Source organism: Oncorhynchus nerka, linkage group LG3 (assembly GCF_034236695.1).
Source record: "Oncorhynchus nerka isolate Pitt River linkage group LG3, Oner_Uvic_2.0, whole genome shotgun sequence".
NCBI lineage: Eukaryota > Metazoa > Chordata > Actinopteri > Salmoniformes > Salmonidae > Oncorhynchus > Oncorhynchus nerka.
The window spans coordinates 8,549,623-8,568,527 of record NC_088398.1 but is presented as its reverse complement, the minus strand read 5'-3'; the positions used below and the strand labels follow the sequence as shown (position 1 = coordinate 8,568,527).

General features: G+C 41.2%; 1 long non-coding RNA gene across 1 annotated transcript; it reads left to right on the top strand.

Annotated features, from left to right (window-relative positions):
• The first annotated feature begins 14,694 nt into the window (after nucleotides 1-14,694).
• On the top strand, nucleotides 14,695-17,032 carry LOC115101966 (uncharacterized). The gene is made up of 2 exons (XR_003859385.2): nucleotides 14,695-16,170; nucleotides 16,335-17,032. It is a non-coding gene; the product is annotated as an uncharacterized LOC115101966 (long non-coding RNA).
• Nucleotides 17,033-18,905: the final 1,873 nt, after the last annotated feature.

Here is an 18,905-nt window from a genome sequence, read left to right as displayed (position 1 = left end):
CCTTACCAAGCCCGGCACGGGCTAGCCCACACCAAGCCCAACACGGCCCATCCAAAACCAAGCCCAACGGGCCATTCCTCACCAAGCCCAGCATGGGCTAGCCCATACCAAGCCCAGCACAGGCTAGCCCACACCAAGTCCAGCATGGGCTAGCCCACACCAAGCCCAGCACAGGCTAGTCCACACCAAGCCCAGCACAGGCTAGCCCACACCAAGTCCAGCATGGGCTAGCCCACACCAAGCCCAGCTAAGGCTAGACCTCACCATGCCCAGCTAAGGCTAGCCCTCAACAAGTCCAGCACGGGCTAGCCCACACCAAGCCCAGCTAAGGCTAGCCCTCAACAAGCCCAGCACAGGCTAGCCCACAGCAAGCCCAGCTAAGGCTAGCCCACACCAAGCCCAGCATGGGCTAGCCCACACCAAATCCAGCATGGGCTAGCCCACACCAAATCCAGCATGGGCTAGCCCACACCAAGCCCAGCACAGGCTAGCTCACACCAAGCCCAGCACAGGCTAGCCCACACCAAGTCCAGCACGGGCTAGCCCACACCAAGCCCAGCACAGGCTAGCCCACACCAAGTCCAGCACAGGCTAGCCCACACCAAGCCCAGCACAGGCTAGCCCACACCAAGCCCAGCACAGGCTAGCCCACACCAAGTCCAGCACGGGCTAGCCCACACCAAATTCAGATAAAGGCAGGGGCTCATCCAAATATTTGGGGGCGTGGTTTACACACAGTGTATTTTGTGCAACCGTTACCGCGAGTGTTGTTCTGGTTTAAGTCTTCTGTTGTGTGATGCCAATTTGTTTTACAACTTGTACACTACCAATGAAGAAGTATTTTAAAAACACTTAAATACGTGCACGTGACATGAGAAAGGTAAGTTTCTCTTGTAAAACATTATGTATGATAGTAACAACTTGGTTGTCTTTCTGATACAATGTATCACGCTTCCTAAATAGGCTTTAAAAATATGCAATTTATGCATTAAATTAAATTCTATTAATTAAATAAATAAATAGATTCCTATTAAATGCCAAATGCCCTTCGTGCCATGTGGGCATGTTTGCTGGGAAAAGATGGGTTAATTTCAGGCCAAGTGAGGGCTGCCCTCACCAGATATGAGCTGCCCACACTGGGCAACACTGGGCAAATGCCTTGGGGGCCAACGTGGAGACGATGAGCGAAGGCACATCAGCCAATGTGGGCAGCCTACACGGGGCCAATATTTTTGCCAATGTGAGCAGACTACACGGGGCCAATATTTTTGCCAATGTGGGCAGCCTACACGGGGCCAATATTTTAGCCAATGTGGGCATTTTGGCTGGGTATGATGTTCAGTGTTCCACTTTGGAATGTGCCACAGGCTACAAACAGGTGTGTATTACTCCTCCCTCTGGCTGGGTCTCCACTGTTTATGAGTGTCTGTCTGAGGACACACACGCGCACACACACACACACACACACACACACACACACACACACACACACACACACACACGTCACAACTCCGTTCAACTCCGTTCACCTCCTCTTCTCCATCCAACGTGGAGGGACAGAGTCCAATGACAACAGGACACGTGGGCTTCACAGTCATTCCCCCGATACTGAGAAACAACTCACTCAAACATCAAGCAGACAGTACACAAACACACTGTGGAGGACAAACAGACATGTGAGGGGCACATATGGAGGAGAAATCACAGCACTGACAATTATAATGAGTCATATCAGGTTCAGACAGTGTACTCTGCTCATATGAAGCCATCTTAAACAAACCTGCTTAGTGCCATTTTTTTATAATCTATTTTCTTTAAACTACCCAATTTCTTTGCTAAGCATAGAGGCAACCTTTCCTTGAATATATGATCCCACATGATCTCTGGCAAGTCGAAGCTCCTTGATTCAGGATGAGGGTCCGGCAGAGAAAGAAATGCTGATTTCAGATGACACCCTCTCTTGAGCCCATCTGTCTCCTCCATATTGATGCCAATATGGGCACCGAGGGGGGGTCTGTCTGTTCACACATGCCCATCACTCAGGAGAACACACCACCACAGAGCCAAAAGGCATCGTTAAACCCAGATCAAATGGCCTTCCTCATCCCAACAGAGGAGCGTAGTTTAGAGTAATATACAGTATCTCCCTCATCTCATTGACTGTCTATTGAGGAAGACATGATGGCCTATTGAACCATATGATGGGACCTGAGAAGACATCGAGAGGTAGTCAATCAGTGGAAAGACACAGGACGGGAGTCTCTTTGAACAAGCTGCATCTTGCAGCTTATCCCACTATGGTGGTGTTGCACAGAAGGAGATTAGACATTGTTTTGATGCAGATAAGAGGTTGTTCCAGACAGAATGGCTGTAGTCAGGGATGGTTTGGTTCTGGCATCAGAAGAAGTGGAGATGAGGAGATACTGTGGATAACAAGCACATGTAGATGAGTCATTGTAAATATCCAACCCTGAAGGCAGTGTTTCATTGTGTTGTTTTACCCCACCCCAGCATGCCCTTTGATATGACTTGGATCAGACCAGATTGTTTGTAATACAAGGGCCCTGTACAACAACATCCACATAGCTGGTGTCTTTTGTAATCCCTCCATTTATATCGGTGCTGTTTGTGAGGCATTTCCCTCTTCATAAATGTGTGTGCTAACCAGCTGTTGTGATATGAGGGCAATACAAACAATTTTCTATCTGATTAAACTCTGCAGTCTGACTTCAACTTTCAGGGCTATCTGGGATTTCCTTTTAGTGGTCCTCCTAGTGGTTAGAGCGTTGGACTAGTAACCGAAAGGTTGCAAGATTGAATCCCTGAGCTGACAGGGTAAAAATCTGTCGTTCTGCCCCTGAACAAGGCAGTTAACCCACTGTTCCTAGGCCATCATTGAAAATAATCATTTGTTATTTTTTAAATTTTACCCCTTTTTCTCCCCAATTTCGTGGTATCCAATTGTTTTAGTAGCTACTATCTTGTCTCATCGCTACAACTCCCGTACGGGCTCAGGAGAGGCGAAGGTTGAAAGTCATGCATCCTCCGATACACAACCCAACCAAGCCGCACTGCTTCTTTAATAATAATAATAATTTGTTCTTAACTGACTTGCCTAGTTAAATAAAGGTAAAATAAAAAATGAGTGGAAGTGCCAAGAGCAACAGTAGGTTAGACTTTCCTGCCACCTGTTGGCAAAGCTGTGATACTGCAAGAGAGATGGAGTGAGAGAGAGATCTACATCATTACAACACTATATACAGCCATAACATGACATTTGAAATGTCTCTATTCATTTGGAACTTTTGAAAAGTGTAATGTTTACTGTTCATTTTGTATTGTTTATTTCACTTTTGTTTATTATCTATTTCACTTGCTTTGGCAATGTAAACATATGTTTCCCATGCCAATAAAGCCCTTTGAATTGAATTGAGGGAGAGAGAGCGAGCGAGAAAGAGAGAAAGAGAAAGCGAGGTAAGACAATATGTTGGAAAGGGAAGATAGTTGAGAGTGTAGAGAGAGTGACAAGGAAAGATGTACAGTATGCATGGATGTGTGTTTGGATCAGAGGTAGAGAACTTGGGAGAGATACAGGAGAGTAAGAGGACATGGAAAAGAGACATTAGACAGATCAGGAAGTGAAACATCTGTAACATTGCCTCTTGAGCACACAGTGTGTTTTCCTTTCTGTGTGCTTAAATAATAATGACCTGTATGAACTGAACTGATGCCAACTATGCACAGAACACACAGACCCCATAAAACAGCAGTCCCCATGCACTTAACTATCAACCTGGACTCAGGGGTAGACATAACATAGTAAAGGTAAATCTGAGACATGTTATGTTTCGTATAGTATGTATTAATTTGTGAATGTCCATCATCCATTTCATATGATACACAGTGGTGTTAAGTAAAAATACTTTAAAGTACTACTTAAGGAGTTTTTTGGGGTATCTGTACTTTACTATTTATATTTTTGACAACTTTTACTTTTACTACATTCCTAAAAAAAAAATATGTACTTTTTACTCAGAAACCCAGAAGTACTCGTTACATTTTGAATGCTTAGCAGGACAGAAAATTGTCCAATTCACACACTTATCAAGATCACATCCCTGGTCATCCCTACTGCCTCTGATTTGGCGGACTCACCCAAACACAAACGCTTTGTTTTTAAATGATGTCTGAGTGTTAGAGTGTGACCCTGGCTATGCGTAAATAAAATAAATAAAATAAAAATGTGCCATCTGGTTTTAGGAATTTTAAATTATTCATACATTTACTATTCATACTTTTACTATTGATACTTAAGTATATATTTAGCAACTACATTTACTTTTGATACTTAAGTATATTTAAAACCAAATACTTTTAGACTTTTACTCAAGTAGTATTTTACTTGGTGACTCACTTTTACTTGAGTCATTTTCTATTAAAGTTATGTTTATGAGAATTTAGTACTTTTTCCACCACTGATGATAAAGTATATTCCGAATTACAATTTGTATGATATGTTACGAACTGCAATTTGTACAATATGTTTGCACATTTTCAAATCTCATGATATGTTACGAATTACGACTTGTTGTGGCTGTTAGCTTAGACTAGACGTAACATAGTAAATTGAAACATGGGAGAGTGAAATTAGTATATTACGTTTGGTATGGTTACTTATATAAAACAGAAGGTTACTTAAGGCAAAAAGAATAATGTATGTTTGTCAAGGAGGGTGAGTAGATGTATAACATGACCGTCTAGCAACCCAAAGGCTGCATGTTCGAATCTCATCACGGACAACTTTATAATTTTAGCTACTTTGCAACTACTTACTACTTTTTAGTTACTTTGCAACTACTTAGCATGTTAGCTAAACCTTCTCCTAGCACTAACCTCAACCCTTTAACCTAACTCCTAACCCTAACCTTAATCCCAATCCCTAACATAGCGACCTAGCTAATGAGACCAGGCTGAAACTATTGTTATTTACCCAGTCAGTGGGTTTGTCTTCACAAATCAACTTTATCAAAAGTATACCTGACTGAAGTGCAGCCAATTGCCCTTCTAGGCTCAACCACAGTGACAGAGGTGTAAAGTGTAGTAGTAGTGAAACAGAAGCATATTGTGACGGCCCTGAATTTTTCTGAACCGTCTCAGTGCTTCTCCTTCCAATAGGGTGCTTTCCCTTTAATTCCCAATTAAATAGCCAGCATCAGCTGCGCAAAAGTGGGGTTGTGATGGAGAGGTGAATGAGGATGTGCTCAATCCTCAGTTCCGAAGCTTCTCTATTCCGTTTGTTTTGTTGCCGTTAAACGTGTGTTTTGTACCATAATAGAGTTTACCCAGGACCGGATCCACTCTTTGCGGACTACATCTGTTCTTCATGCCCTTTCTCCGCTGGAGATCTGTTGGCGGATTGGATTGTCTGACTGACTACAACCTTTTTGTATATGGTATTTCATATGTTTTGATGTGATGTATACTCTGATGATTTGTGTAGTTAGTTGTAGTTGAGGAAAAAGTTTATACGCTTTAAAGTTGTGTGGTAAAATAATTGTTATATTGATTGTATGATTAATACTGGGTTTACGCTACACTTTTCATAAACCCTTAAAACATTGGAAAGAACTTCAAAAACAACTATATTCTTTTGCGTGGGTTGTATTACCAACATAAAGGATTTCACACACATCTAATATAACACAATGAGTTCTGGTTCCTCCAGAAATGTCCTCTACCTCGGGCCTAAAAAGAATTCAGCCCAGTAAAGGAGTTCAGGGAACTCAAGTGACCTTAGTCACGCAATGTTTGTCCGTTCATTCAAGTGTAGCGTAAAACCAGTATTAATCATATTTTCAACCAGCTGAAAATATGCGTTGGTACTAAATGAATATGATGCCAGATCAGTTGGCGTCTGAGACATTATTACTGATGATAGGACGACATAAACTGTATCTTGGAAAGTCTACACATTGTAGTTATCAGATTCACATGTAATTGTTGTGCAATTTAAATGTTTAAATATGAAACTATTTGTGAAAAGATTAAATGTAATTTTAGCTTCCAAATTAGAGAATTGGGGTTTCATGAGTGAACTATGCTCAACTCAGTGGCCCTGCCCATGTGAACAGACATTGGTTAAAAACTATGAAACACGCCCTTCTCTCCCCTCCTATATAAAGCCCTTGACGAAAATGTAACTTTCTGTTCCGAGGATGTTAGGGCGACAGTCCTACGTTAAAAGGGCTCAGATAATAAGCTGTTCCAAGGACGTGTGGACTTGAAAGGACAAAGACCACCTACCGAACTAAGCCAACCTTAGAGAACCTAATGAAATTAGCATCGAATTTCAATGTGAAGGTGACAACCTACACCCTGGAAGGATGAATTTTGACTATACCAGCCAGAATATAGCATGAGCTTAAAAGTATGGCAACTTGGTATGAACTTTGAACTCCTATTCACTCCAGAAGTGATACCTCCTAGCCGTTGAGTTAGCAGCAGTCACTAAACGTTGGCTTGGAGAGGACGGACAGAGTATCCATTCTACCACGCTCCAGTTCACCACTAGACATTCTTCAGAGGGCCAGAGAACCATAAAGGACAAACCGGCCTTCCATCGACGACCAATCTACCGAAGCGCAGCTCAGAGTAAATATTTATTGCATTCTCCTTTTTCAAATGGGCGGTTATTTAGAATGCATAAGATTCTGTATTTACGATAGCATAACTTCTCCCTTTGTTACTCAGTCTTCCCGCTCTTTCACTCAAACCCAACCCCCTCACTTTGTGTAACCAGCCGTCGTATCTGTTTCGTCTACCAGGAACGTTTTCTTTATGACATAATTTGTAATCAATGTATGATCCATTCTGTGTGATTATTTAGGTATTTAGTAAATAAATAATTAAACCAAATTTTGAATTGTTGATTCAACTTGTTAGCCAGGGTTCGTGAAGATTTACAACTTTCAGAGGAGACTGAATAAAGTGCCGATTAAATATTGACTGCTATTGATGCAAAACAATGACTAGGTCTTTATGAGTTTATTCGGAAGATAACAGCTCTGTAAACATTATTTCGTGGTGCCCTGACTTTCTAGTTAATTACATTCACCTGATTAGCTTAATCAGGTCATATTAATCACAGATAAATTATTTTATAGAATAGCATGTCATATCACTTAATCCAGCATAGCCAAAGACACAACAGAGTCGAAAGCCTTGGCCAGGTCAATGAATACGGCTGCACAGTATTGTCTTTTATCGATGGCGGTTATGATATCGTTTAGGACCTTGAGCTTGAATATCATAAGTAACCACTTGTTAAACGTGATCCACTTTTGGGTGTCACCTAACTAATTATTTTTAAAGAACTCGTATGGACGATTCTTCACCACCAGGGGTCACTGATTGCACAATGTTGAACTCGAAGGGAAGTACAATGACGGAACTCTTCCATCGCCCAAGACAGAAGGGTTTAGCAGTGATACAGGAAAACAAAATGGTTGCTATTCCTTTGTTAGTTGTTGCATCTGGTGCCAACTAGCTATTGTTATACTGTTCCCACAGCACAAAGGATTCCATACTTTTATTTATTTTTTATACATGTTTTTATTAACAACAAATCAATACAGAATGTAAATGTGGGAACACAAGTATATATGAATAATATACAATGGACAATTGGGCTAGGGGTTACAACATCACATTACACAAGGACCTGAAGGGACAAACATACACTTATAATTCTAACAGCTTTTTTGTTAGAAGAGTATTTAATTGTCTTACAAAAATAAGTTGAATTATATTTTAAGGTAAGAAAGTGGTGATTTGTTTGTAAATTTACATTTGTGAACATGACATTTGGCCAAAAGAATAATGAAATTAATTACATAAAATTGTTTCAGCTTATTTCTATCGTAGGTAAAGAATCCAAGCAGTTCATCTCTCCACAATAGTGTAAAATCTTCATAAATGTGTTCAATTATAAATCTACTGATGTCTTGCCATAGTTTCCTTACATAAATACAATGCCAAAAAAGATGCAACAGTGTTTCTGGGTGGTCATTACAAAAGGAACTATTTGAGCTGATGTTTTCCTTAAACTTCTTCATATGGTGGTTGGCAAGATAATATTTCTGAAAAATTTTAAAGGACACTTCCTTAATTTTGTTAAACAAGTAGGTATGTTTGTGGCAACATCCAAACTTTTTTTCAACAGATATTATCAATAAATCCGTTCAAATAAGGCATGACATAAGGTTCGTATCGCTCTGTTGTTGTATGGACCAAAAGAAAAACAAATCTTTCCTACAGGTTTAATGGCAGGTAGGTTCTGAGGGTCAGGTCTTGACACGTTCTTGAATAATAAAGCAACGCCTGAGGGAATGGCATCTAAAACAATATGTATATATTATGACTGTATATGTGTGTGTATGTGATACAGTGGGGCAAAAAATAATTTAGTCAGCCACCAATTGTGCAAGTTCTCCCACTTAAAAAGATGAGAGAGGCCTGTAATTTGCATCATAGGTACACTTCAACTATTACAGACAAAATGAGAGAAAAAATCCAGAAAATCACATTGTAGGATTTTTAATGAATTTATTTGCAAATTATGGTGGAAAATAAGTATTTGGTCACCTACAAACAAGCAAGATTTCTGGCTCTCACAGACCTGTAACTTCTTCTTCAAGAGGCTCCTCTGTCCTCCCCTCGTTACCTGTATTAATGGCACCTGTTTGAACTTGTTATCAGTATAAAAGACACCTGTCCACAACCTCAAACATTCACACTCCAAACTCCACTATGGCCAAGACCAAAGAGCAGTCAAAGGACACCAGAAACAAAATTGTAGACCTGCACCAGGCTGGGAAGACTGAATCTGCAGTAGGTAAGCAGCTTGGTTTGAAGAAATCAACTGTGGGAGCAATTATTAGGAAATGGAAGACATACAAGACCACTGATAATCTCCCTCGATCTGGGGCTCCACGCAAGATCTCACCCCCGTGGGGTTAAAATGATCACAAGAACGGTGAGCAAGAATCCCAGACACACACGGGGGGACCTAGTGAATGACCTGCAGAGAGCTGGGACCAAAGTAACAAAGCCTACCATCAGTAACACACTACGCCGCCAGGGACTCAAATCCTGCAGTGCCAGACGTGTCCCCCTGCTTAAGCCAGTACATGTTCAGGCCCATCTGAAGTTTGCTAGAGAGCATTTGGATGATCCAGAAGAAGATTGGGAGAATGTCATATGGTCAGATGAAACCAAAATATAACTTTTTGGTAAAAACTCAACTCGTCGTGTTTGGAGGACAAAGAATGCTGAGTTGCATCCAATCCATACCTACTGTGAAGCATGGGGTGGAAACATCATGCTTTGGGGCTGTTTTTCTGCATAGGGACCAGGACGACTGATCCGTGTAAAGGAAAGAAGGAATGGGGCCATGTATCGTGAGATTTTGAGTGAAAACCTCCTTCCATCAGCAAGGGCATTGAAGATGAAACGTGGCTGGGTCTTTCAGCATGACAATGATCCCAAACACACCGTCCGGGCAACGAAGGAGTGGCTTCGTAAGAAGCATTTCAAGGTCCTGGAGTGGCCTAGCCAGTCTCCAGATCTCAACCCCATAGAAAATCTTTGGAGGGAGTTGAAAGTCCATGTTGCCAGGCACAGCCCCAAAACATTACTGCTCTAGAGGAGATCTGCATGGAGGAATGAGCCAAAATACCAGCAACAGTGTGTGAAAACCTTGTGAAGACTTACAGAAAACGTTTGACCTCTGTCATTGCCAACAAAGGGTATATAACAAAGTATTGAGATAAACTTTTGTTATTGACCAAATACTTATTTTCCACCATAATTTGCAAATAAATTCATTAAAAATCCTACAATGTGATTTTCTGGATTTTTTTTTCTCATTTTGTCTGTCATAGTTGAAATGTACCTATGATGAAAATTACAGGCCTCTCTCCTCTTTTTAAGTGGGAGAACTTGCACAATTGGTGGCTGACTAAATACTTTTTTGCCCCACTGTATATAGGGCTTTGGTGGCAAAATGGACAGCACTGTGATAGACTGCATCCAATTTGCTGAGTAGAGTGTTGGAGGCTGTTTTGTAAATGACATCGCCAACGTCAAGGATCGGTAGGTTAGTCAGTTTTACGAGGGTATGTTTGGCAGCATGAGTGAAGGAGGCTTTGTTGCGAAATAGGAAGCAAATTCTAGATTTAACTTTGGATTAGAGATGCTTGATGTGAGTCTGGAAGGAGAGATTACAGTCTAGCCAGACACCTAGGTATTTATAGTTGTCCACATATTCAGAACTGTCCAGAGCAGTGATGCTAATCGGGCAGGCGGGTGCGGGCAGCGATCGGTTGAAGAGCATGCATTTAGTTTTTTTAGCATATAAGAGCAGTTGGAGGCCACGGAAGGAGTGTTGTATGGCGTTGAAGCTCGTTTGGAGGTTTGTTAACACAGTGTCCAAAGAAGGGCCAGATGTATACAGAATGGTGTCGTCTGCGTAGAGGTGGATCAAAGAATCACCCGCAGCAAGAACGACATCATTGATATATACAGAGAAAAGAGTCGGCCTGAGAATTGAACCGTGGGCACCCCCATAGAGACTGCCAGAGGTCCGGAGAACAGGCCCTCCGATTTGACACACTGAACTCTGTCTGAGAAGTAGTTAGTGAACCAGGCAAGGCAGTCATTACAGAAACCAAGGCTGTTGAGTCTGCCGATAAGAATACGATGATTGATAGAGACGAAGACCTTGGCCAGATCGATGAAGACGGCTGCACAGTACTGTCTTTTATCGATGGCGGTTATGATATCGTTTAGGACCTTGAGTGTGGCTAAGGGGCACTCGTGACCAGCTCGGAAACCAGATTGCATAGCGGAGAAGGTACGGTGGGATTCAAATTGGTTGGTGATCTGTTTGTTCACTAGGCTTTCAAAGACTTTAGAAAGGCAGGGCAGGATGGATATAGGTCTGTAACAGTTTGGGTCTAGAGTGTCTCCCCCTTTGAAGAGGGGTATGACCGCGGCCGCTTTCCAAACTTTAGGAATCTCAGACGATACAAAAGAGAGGTTGAACAGACTAGTAATAGAGGTTGCAACAATGGCGGCGGATAATTTTAGGAAGAGAGGGTCCAGATTGTCTAGCCCAGCTGATTTGTAGGGATCCAGATTTTGCAGCTCTTTCAGAACATCAGCTGTCTGGATTTGGGTGAAGGAGAAGCGGGGGGCGGGGGCTTGGGCCAGTTGCTGCGGGGTCTGCAGAGCTGTTGGCCGGGGTTGGGGCATGGAAAGCATGGCCAGCCGTAGAGAAATGCTTATTGAAATTCTTGATTATCATGGATTTATCAGTGGTGACAGTGTTTCCTAGTCTCAGTGCAGTGGGCAGCTGGAAGGAGGTACTCTTACTCTGCATGGACTTTACAGTGTCCCAAAAGTTTTGGAATTAGTGCTGTAGGATGCAAATTTCTGTTTGAAAAAGCCAGCCTTTGCTTTCCTAACTGACTGTGTGTATTGGTTCCTGACTTCCCTGAAAAGTTGATTTTCGCGGGGACTATTCGAAGCTAGTGCAGTACACCACAGTGTGTTTTTGTGCTGGTCAAGGGCAGTCAAGTCTGGAGTGAACCAAGTGCTATATCAGTTCTTAGTTCTACATTTTTTGAAAGGGGCATGCTTATTTAAGATGGTGAGGAAAGCACTTTTAAAGAACAACCAGGCATTGTCGGATACTCGGGCCAGGTCGGTTAGAAAGGCATGCTCGCAGAAGTGTTTTAGGGAGTGCTTGACAGTGATGAGGGGTGGTCGTTTGACCGCGGACCCATAACGGACGCAATGAGATCCTGGTTGAAAACAGCAGAGGTGTATTTAGAGGGCAAAGTTGGTCAGGATGATATCTATGAGGAAGCCCATGTTTACGGATTTGGGATTGTACCTGGTAGGTTCCTTGATAATTTGTGTGAGATTGAGGGCATCTAGCTTAGATTGTAGGACGGCCGGGGTGTTAAGCATATCCCAATTTAGGTCACCTAGCAATACGAACTCTGACGATAGATGGAGGGCAATCAATTCACATATGGTGTCCAGGGCACAGCTGGGAGCTGAGGCGGGTCTATAACAAGCGGCAACAGTGAGGGACTTATTTCTGGAGAGATGGATCTTTAAAAGTAGAATCTCAAAATGTTTGGGCATATACCTGGATAGTATGACAGAACTATGCAGGCTCTCTCTACATTAAATTGCAATTCCGCCCCCTTTAGCAGTTCTGTCTTGACAGACAATGTTGTAATCGGGGATGAAAATTTCAGAATTTTGGTGGCCTTCCTAAGCCAGAATTCAGACACGGCTAGTGTATCAGGGTTGGCGGAGTGTGCTAAAGCAGTGAATAAAGCAAACTTAGGGAGGAGGCTTCTGATGTTTACATGCATGAACCCAAGGCTTTTACGGTTGCAGAGGTCAACAAATCAGAGCACCTGGGGACACACAGGGCCTGGGTTAACCTCTACATCACCAGAGGAACAGAGGAGTAGTAGGATGAGGGTACGGCTAAAGGCTATAAGAGCTGGTCGTCTAGTGCTTTGGGAACAGAGAATAAAAGGAGCAGATTTCTGGGCGTGGTAGAATAGATTCAGGGCATGGTGTACAGACAAGGGCATGGTAGGGTGTGAGTGCAGTGGGGGTAAACCTAGGCAACGAGTGACGATGAGAGAGGTTTCATATCTGGAGACGCTAGTTAAGCTAGGTGTGGTCTCTGCATGTGTGGGGGTGGGACAAGGGGGCTATCTGAGGCATGTTGAGCAGGACTAGGGTCTCCCCAGTAAAATAAACCAATGAGAGCTGCCCTAAACAACAGTATACACGGCATATTGACAATAGAGAAAGGCATAAAGCAAACACAGGTGTTGATTGGGCGAGCTAAGACAACAACGGGTAAACAGCTATGACAACAACAACATGTAAATGGCGATGAATGGGCAGAAAGGGTCAGTTAGCTACACACAGGGCCTGAGTACGAGGCTGGGGCTGACATATAAACAAAATGAAGTACTGTGTTAATGAACAGTCCAGCAGGCATCAGCTGTGTAGCCGAGTGATCATAGGGTCCAATGAGCAGCAAAGACGAAACAGGGAGCCGGTCGGTAGTCGATTACTACGCAAGGCAAGTGGGAGACACGGCGTTCAGGAAGCTAGCAGTACAGGGCTAGTAGATGGATCAACACCGACATCCACGACGCAGAGGCCGGTTGAGAGCACATTGGCGGAATTACGGCAGCAGACCAGTCGTGATGGATCGGCGGGGCTCTGTGTCGACAAAGGGTCCAGGCCAATTGGTAAGAGAGGTATTGTAGTTGGTGTACTTTGTTTGCTAACTGGGAAATGCGCCTGGTGAATGCTTCTGGACAAGGGTGTTAGCCACAATAGCTACTCGGTAGCAACTAGCTAGCTGCGAAGATCCGGTGTAATGGCCCAGAGCTTGCGGCAGGAATCTGGGAAGATCCGGTGTAATGGTCCAGAGCTTGCGGCAGGAATCTGGTGATGTAGTGGGGGGCAGTCCAATATGCTCAGGGCTGATATCGTGCTATGCAGACTGGCAGGTATTACCCGGGCTATCCGGGCTAAAGCGACTAGAGTCCGAGCTAAAGGTGAAGACCGCTAGCAGTGGCTAACAATGACTAAAAAGTTAGTAGCTAATTAGCTGGCTAGCTTCTGATGGAGGTTCCAGTTATAAGGTCCCCCAAAAAATTGCAGATACGTACCACATTGGGTGAGGCGGATTGCAGGCGCGTATATTTAATCCGAAAATGGAAAAAAAGACATTGAAATATAATGAAATGTATACAAAACCCACCCCAAAAAGACAATATTTACATGGGACGAAAACAAACATGTCTTACTGCGCCGCCCTCTTGGATGTATTATGAGACAGCCACCATCTCCTTGCATGTGTATGAGAATTATGTTCTCAATGTTCATAACACAATTCAATTAAACGACTCGGTCTGCAACCCAGAATTTGTAAGATACTGGTTGAATGAAACAGACAGAGGCCCAGCTATGATAGTCAAAATTTTTATTCTAGAGAGCGCTAGTTCGTTGTACAAAACCATTAATTTTATACTGGCTCCTTATGCACATACTTCCAAACACAAACAGACTCCTTACGCACATACTTTCACACACAAACAGAAGGTATCCTACGCACATACTGTATCACTACCCAGCCAGCAAATATTAGGGAGAAGCACTCCCTGTCCTCAATATCTCAGAGGCCGCTAGCAAGGTCGGCACTGAATTTTGTTCAGACAGTCTGTGTTTAAGATACTATTTATTTATTTATTTTATTTGGATCTCTTTTAGTCCCCATTTGGACTAATCTTCGAAGAGTCCCTAAACATTAAAATACAATTTATAATACAAACACACTTTCACATTTAACACACTATTACAAACATACATAATATACTAACATAATGACCCAATAAATACTCAATCTAAAAAAATATTAATTCTTCATCTACTATAGTCCCACAACATTTCTATGTATTATATCTATAAAAATAATAATAATAATGTAATAATAATAATAATAATAATGTTTAAATTTATATATTGAAAGATTTCTAGTTCTCTCAGTCAATTTATTCAATTTCTTTATTGCTCTAAATCAAAATGTTATTTTGCCTACTTCTCTTTTCTGTCTGGATAACGCATAGGTGGTGGACAATCTATTCCTAGTATTTACTGAATGTCTGTCTCTTACCAACTGAATACCGTTGTGAATAGAACTTGGCTGTTTTAAATTATGTATATTATGAAATAAAATAAGCATGTTTTTTTCAATTATCTTGTCGATTGATGACCAACCAAGAACATTGCGCATGACTGCAACAGAAGAACCATATCTCCACCTTAAAACAATCCTTGCTGCTTTGTTCTGTGCATTCTGCAGCCTCCTAACTTCAATGATGATGCATTTCCCCAGACCACAGAACAGTAGTTCACCTGACTCTCAATTAATGCTTGTGTTATTTGATGAATAATTTTTACTGGTAAATATTTAGCTATCCTTCTGATTACGCATGCTGTTTTAATAATTTTCTTATATAGATTAGTTATTTGAGACAACCATGAAAAGCAGTTGTCTAGCTGCACTCCCAATAGTTTGGTTTCTGCTACTTCTTTAATTTGTACTCCTCCCATAGTTAATTGTATTCCATGCCGTTTTGGCCTTTTCCTAGTGGAACAGACCAACATAACTTTGGTTTTCTTGGTGTTTAAAACAAGCTTGTTTTGGCAAACCCACTCCCTAATATTCTCCAAATCTCCTTGTAAAGCTTGCTGTACCTGTTGAACCGATTGTCTTGCTGCATAAATTGTATTATCATCTGCAAATATAGTAGCTTGAGCTTCGGCTAAGGCATAGGGAAGGTCGTTGGTATATATTAAATAGAGAAGTGGCCCAAGGCAGCTGCCCTGCGGTATTCCACAGTTTAACACATGAGGGGAAGAAAATGAACCATTGATATAGCTGGACTGTTTCTTGTCAGTTAGATATGACTGTACCCAATTCAATGCTACCTCCTTAAAACCATAATGCATTAAGTTGGTCAAAATTATTTCATGATCCACTAAATCAAATGCTGCACTGAAATCTAAAAATAGTACACCCACAAACTTGCCATTATCCATAGCATTGAGCCACTGGTCAGTCATGTCAACCAATGCAGTGGTAGTGGAATGGTTTTTGCGATAAGCATGCTGATTGGCTATAATCAGATCATTCTTTTCCATGTACAATAAAGACATTTTGTACAGAGATATAATTTTACTAACTAAACCTACACACCTCATTACTAGTAACTGTATGATTCTAATCAATTTCATACAATTATATGGTTTCAGGGTGGAATATTCTAATCATTACTTTAAACATATAAATTCCATTATCAGTATGACGCTAGGTATTCCTCCATTTTGCAGACCATGATTCCTGGAACAATCCCTGTGAAGTCGGAATGCTAGAAAACGGGTGATGAGTCCTTCTACGTAAACCCTGCAGATGGCAACTTACAATTCCTAACCTTGACGCAGCAGAAGCATAGAGAATTCCTTAAGGGAGGTAACATTTTCTTCTCATCACCGTGCAAGGTGAGCCATCAAATTCCATATGTGATTTTAAAAAATATATTTTTTTTAAATCAACATTAGATAACATTTAATTTCATTAAGTTGAATCAGATACATTATTTAAGTTTCCGTTCAGTTTTTTCCTACACACCACTTATAATGCTGATCATATTTATTTTCTCCAGATATCTCCAAGTCTGCATTTTACCAACTCCCTGCCCTGTCCCAAATGGTCACCACAGAACTTAATTTCAAACCCAAACAACTGCGATGAAGGCCCATGCGCCACAGAGTAAAAAAGATCGGATCAAGGACAGATTAGCATAGATTTGATCAATTCCAATATTTGTGCTTAGGTAAATATTGTATGTTTTTATTTTGTTTAAAATCAGTATGTCCATGGTCATTATGTTATATAGGTTAATTTAATTGTATTATGTTCTATATTTATTGTAAACATCTTGCCCACCTAAATGACATCCTGGGACAGATTATGCCTATTGTAGTCTTAACTATAATAGGCCAGTATTGATAGCAAGCATTACATCTAGTAACCTTTGACCACACTCTCCTTATCCTGCTTCAGTATGTGATAACATGTCCTATGTTTATTTATTATCATAACGAACCACTGACTGTAATTCTGTCCTAAAACACACACTTTGCATAATACTGGTTGTATATTTTCTGAGATTGAAAAAGCTACAAATTGGGTGATTTGTATAGTTCCCCTATGACACTGTATATTCTAATATCCTCAGTATAGGTCATTAGTCCAGTAAAAACCTTAGGTTTGTCCCATTTATCTGCATATATCTAATCTGTCAAATTTTAATATTCAAATAAACAGATTTATGAAATATTCTTTCATAATGTTATGCAATTGGCTCCGACTTATTTGTACCCTTCGGGTTTAACTTTGATTCTCGTTTATTCCGCAAGCAGCTGCACCTTTGCGTCATGTGTTTGTACATGCAGGTATAATCATCATGAGTGATCTCCTGTCTTCTGACTTGATGGGGATGATTTCCAGTGAAAAGGCCAAGGTTGGCATGACAATGTAAGATTAAGATGAGTGGTGGAATCTGAACTTGTTTGATCACCTCCATCACGAAGTAGATCCATATTATAAATCATCAAAACGTACCTGAAGTTTATCACACAGTGCAGCAATAATGTTGCTTCATAGAGCCCTTGAAAAACGAGATTGAATTTAATCAAGTAGGCACTTTAAAAAAAAATACAGACGTGAATGTTATAAAGAGCTGATGTGATTGATTTTCTTGCTGCAGATAATTGTGAGTCCATAGTTAGTTGAGAATCTAGCCTTTTTATATGTACCTTTTTCATTTCACAATTATATGTATCACTGCACCATTGTAGAGAACAGAATGTAAAGTACTGTTTGTATTCTGACATTTAAGTTAGTCTCACACAGCAGAGAAAGACTGAACTAACCGGCTCTGTGATCACCTGGATACAGTGATTAACATTCTGTTCGAGAGCAAAGATATGAAGATCTGATAGGGAAACCCCGAAGCTAGATTTACAAAACCACTCTTAATTAACTGAATTCAGTACAATATACAGTTGATCACCTTAGAATACATATGAAAGACACATTCAAATGACAATGCTTTCGTTCTTATTTTAAAAAGTGATGCAAACATGTATGGGTATGATTACAACCAATGAAATCAATTGGAACAGGTGTCATCCTATCTTTGAATTTTAGCTCCATTATTTGTTTTTATTCAATATAACTCCCAGAGTGTTGACATGGTTCTGATATGACAAAATCCAAATAAAGCAATATAATGTGACAGCCTTTATGAGCCTGATGCAAAATTGTTCAGAAAATGAGTGACAATTGGGGAAGTCGTCAGCTATGTGGCTAACCACATCTAATTAAATGAAGGAAATAATCATAATATATTAGGCCTGAGGGAGATTTACGTGACATGCTTCCCTGTCTCCCCATCCAAATCATTGTGTGCTGATGTAGATGTCACTCAACATGATCTCTTACTGTTCAGTACTTTTTCTGACACTTGGAACAAACTGCTCTCACAAACAACTCATTCAAGACATGTCAACAATAATCAAACCTCAAAGTAATGTAGTTGTCCAACAGATGACGTGCAGCAGTACATTTTTCCATGTGAGAACCTCAACCCCTTTCTACTGATGGAGATGTGGTGTGACCGAGAACGTTGAAAACCTGTACTTTCAGAATGACACTCCATGTAAAAATCCAAACAATTGGTAGACCTAAGTGGTTCTCAACCAGGCATACTAGCACCTATCCGCAGAGGCTACTTGAGAAGACTCATGAGACCATAGGCTTACTGGTAGAAATGTACATGAGGGGTACTTCAGGGGTACTCCAGGCAGAGAAAAATTTACTTGTGGTAGAGTAACCAAACAAGGTTGAGAACCCAGCCAGGTCACCATTCGACATCCACCCATGCCTAAGGGCCTCAGGAGATGACGTGGAAACCGGCCACTAGGGGAAGAGCAAGCACTGTTACCTTCAAAGAGGTTTCAGTTTGGCTAAGGCATTGTGTGCGGGGATGGCAGATGGGTGTAAAGGCGTCTGCATCCTTCCCAGCCGAAACAGTTAGGAAGAGTTTGTGCATATATTATGATGACATTTTGTTCGTTTTGGACTTCGGTAGGTTTTTAAAATTATTTTTCTGTTTTTCACCTGTTCGGCAAGCCGAAGTCTACGCCCCTTCGTCGCTGATTGGTCAACA